The sequence below is a fragment of the Triticum urartu genome, chromosome 2 (genome assembly GCF_003073215.2).
Source record: "Triticum urartu cultivar G1812 chromosome 2, Tu2.1, whole genome shotgun sequence".
In the NCBI taxonomy this organism is placed as follows: Eukaryota; Viridiplantae; Streptophyta; class Magnoliopsida; order Poales; family Poaceae; genus Triticum; species Triticum urartu.
The window spans coordinates 215,870,604-215,874,353 of NC_053023.1; the positions used below are offsets into that span (position 1 = coordinate 215,870,604).

The following is a 3,750-nucleotide window of genomic DNA, read 5'->3' on the forward strand; positions in this document are numbered from 1 at the left end:
CTAACTCTAACATCTAACTGAGTTAGAGTATCCAAACAGGGCGATGGTATCAGGCTAGCATGACAATTTTTTGGCTAGGCATAGCCTTAGGCATTTTCTACTACATTAGGTTAGGACAATTGAATGATAATAAGATACTCCCTTCATCCAATGATATAAGATTTGAATATTTCCCTCCATCCCATGATATAAGATCTTATATTCAGATCTTATATCATGGGATGGAGGGAGTACATCACAACAACATGAAGAACTAAAAATGATCCACTCAAGGGAAGTAGCAGTAACATAGGAACATCAAATATTCAAATATAGTTGAGGCAAACATCACGCAAGACCAAATATGGCATATAGCATTATAAATTATGATCTCAAGTTCACAAGTACTTTATTCCTAGAATCTTATTTGAAAGACTTCTCTCAACTCAAAATAGGGATAGTTCCACAGACGCACAACTTGAGTTAATTTAGGATCAATAGGACATGTCCACTGTCAATGGGACCTATCTTGTGTGGCTCAGCGCTTCCAATACAAGTAACTTAAGGATCTCCAACACGAGAAATATTCACGCCTTCTCTGAGCTCTAGCTCACGGGAAGTATTTTTCCTCCTCTTCTTAGATGCCTCCTCAAGAGATTTCTTGCACCTATCTTTAGCTTCCTGCAAGCTTTTCTTACATTTAGCCACAAAATTACCAACATGAGCCACATGCTGCTTGTGATGATAAACACCTCCAATGATCACATGGTTACAAAACAAACACTTCACTTTGTCCTTGTTGTAAACATCGGCTAGACTCCCATACTCCCATCCCACATCATCCGACTTTCTCTTACAAGCATTCTCTTCCAGCAACACTGATGTTGTATTTGTCTCCAACATCCTACAAATGCTCAAATACACAGCAGCAATAGTTCAGTAATTCACATCGATAATGATAAAAAATATGGACCAGGTCTATCAAAGTGGAGACCACAAGTAGGCATAAATCTAGATAATAATCAAAGCAAAAAATGCAATATAGTATGTCTGTACGGGTGTGCGTGTGTCCACATCCGAAAAACATATAGTATAAGATAAATCATTACCCACTTAATTACGTATATGATTTTTACAGAAGAAGGCAGAAGCAAAGCAGTATAAGTTATAATATCATAAATTCATAGTATATGCAGATCAAATATGAAATAGGTAGGAAGCTGCCTATCAAGAGATTCCAAGCAAAACAAACTAAATAGAAAATACAAAAACTACAATGAGGGAAACCAAAGAACATAATTTTTTGCATTACAAGCTTATAAATTTGTTGCATAATTGCATTGGAAACTTATTTAGTCCTGCAAGGCTGCAATGCTCGATACAAATCCAGAAGCAAATCCGTTTTTATACCGACTAAACAACCCTGATTAATGAACCTCTATTCTCCACAGTAAAGATTACCAGCAACCACATACATATGATCCTACTTTTACACTAGGACTAGTTCTGGCTGGTGTTGCATCTTGGCATCAACCAACAGAAGAGAAAATCATAGCACAAACTTCCAAGAAACTTTCTGTTGTGAAGTAAATCAATAATACAAAAACTACCATGGAGGAAACCAAAAGAACATATTTTTTTGCAAAAGCTCATAAATGTGTTGCATTCGGAACTTGTTTTGTATTCCAATGCTCAATACCGATCCAGAAGCAATTTCCATTTTATACAAACTGAACAACTCCTCTGATATACTAATTTGAAGTATCATGTGAAATAAATAACCTCGTATCTCTACATTCAAGATTACTAGTAGCCACACTCACACGCATATGATCCTACTTTTAGACCAGTGTACTAGTAGCAGCTATGTCACTGTCACATTTTGGCATCATGCAACAGAATATGATCCTACTTCTATACTAGTACAGTAGTACTAGTAACGTCCAGTATCACATCTTGGCATCATGCCATGTATATAACTTATGAACTGAGACAACCATAGAAGGAACTTCATTAACATGAATAGTGCACAGAATGATTACCTTCAGACTAGTGGATACTTGCCTTGCTTCTTCAGGCACTAGATATGACCAGCCCACTTTAACCTCCTCGTGGGATGAGTTGTCGAGTACAACTGCATCACAAAGTTACTATTATTTTCAGGCGTGTCTTTTTCCATTAGAAGTGATCAGTAAAGAAAATTTCATAGGTTCAGTGTCTAGGGTGGTCAGGTCATTTGGTGCAACGGCCAGCGACAGTAGGCGTAGGTCAGGCAGAGGGAGCACTACACGCTGCCGAGCTGGCTGCCGGCGAGCACGGGCATGCCGGATTGCGGTGACAGACTAGGCGAGACCAAAGGCATTGAGCCAGGCCAGGAGCAGCTTTTACCTTGAGCCTGAGCATAGTTCATGTCTCTCACTATATTGTTTATGCCCAAATACTAATTGCTTCTTAACTGTATTTGTTACATCTTGTAAATGCATGAGCAAATTCAGACACAACAACATCAAGGCACGTATAAATCATTTGCAGATCAAACAAACTAACTATCATTTCTTTTGTTGACTCGATTATGGTACTGCTACGTGATGCTTACATGACATTTAAATTGTGAGATCTCTGCACAATTTTTTTATTGAGTGGCACCCCTGCGCTGCAATCCTAGATCCGCCAGGGATGGATCAAACAGCACCCAATTAACAATGTAGATAAATCAATATCAATAAATAAACTGCAGATCAAGTGATTCCATGCGAGGGACATGCCAGCAAGTAGCAACAAACTAGCAATCCAGGGGACGATGTAGAGGCAGTACACGGGCACAATGAATACACGAGAAGGGAAGAGACAAACAAAATCGAATTGGTAGCTCACCTATAGCAGTGAAGAAGATCGGATCTCAGCTTGTCGTTGAGCAGAGGGATGGAGAGGAGGAAGAAGTCATGGGCGACCAGATGAGGTTGGGCGCGGCGGCCGGAGGGAGGGAGGCTGGGCGCCATGGTGGAAGGAGGCTGGCCGCACCAGCGGGGGATGGAGGCCGGGCGCGGCGGGGGAGGGAGGCCGGCCGCCAGCGGCGGCGGGATCCAGTCCAGTCGTGGCGGCGGGTGGGTTTGGTCGAGGTGGGGAGGAGAAGGTCACGGGTTAGCTAATGGGCCGTTCGGAAGGTGTACGTGGACTGCTCGGTTCCATGTTACGATCTCGGGAATGTCTCTCATCGCTCCTATACAGGCCCCGTGATTCAAATAGTTATTCTAATCCCAAAATTAGAAAAATAGTGTCACTATATATATATATATACCCGAAATCTTAAAAGTGCATGCGCATTATTCCGTCGAATCGAGCGGCCGCGTCTCGACCGCTCGTCCCGTGCGAATCGTGTGGCCCGCGAGGGTCAGGTGCTATTTTGTCGGGAGAGACTATTTTGTTGCCCTCGCCCACCTCTTGCATCTTATCCATTCATCCCACCTCCCACTACCTGCCGCCCCGCACCGCCGCACACCTCCCCGTGACATGGCCGCCTCCCGCCCCTTCTCCAGGCCATGCGCCCCTCCACCGAGCTCCTCCTGCCGGCGATGTAGTTGCCGCTCTGATCCTCCTCCCGGCTACGCAACCTGCCGCCACCGCCGACCTCACGCCGGGATGACGCCCCCGGAGGTCGAGGGGGATGCAGCGGAACCGGAGGTTCAGGCCGAGCAGATCAGCCGGGGCTGTGGAGCCGGAGAAGCAACGCCGTCGTATCCCTCCACTTTCCTAAGGAGACGCCGTCAGAGC

The 3,750-nt window shown here is 44.2% G+C and overlaps 1 long non-coding RNA gene across 1 annotated transcript; it reads right to left on the reverse strand.

Annotated features, from left to right (window-relative positions):
• Positions 1–327: 327 nt before the first annotated feature.
• LOC125536843 lies at positions 328–3,160 on the reverse strand. The gene is made up of 3 exons (XR_007295245.1): positions 2,854–3,160; positions 2,022–2,113; positions 328–883 (listed from the first exon to the last, which is right to left on the reverse strand). It is a non-coding gene; the product is annotated as an uncharacterized LOC125536843 (long non-coding RNA).
• Between the last annotated feature and the right edge of the window lie 590 nt (positions 3,161–3,750).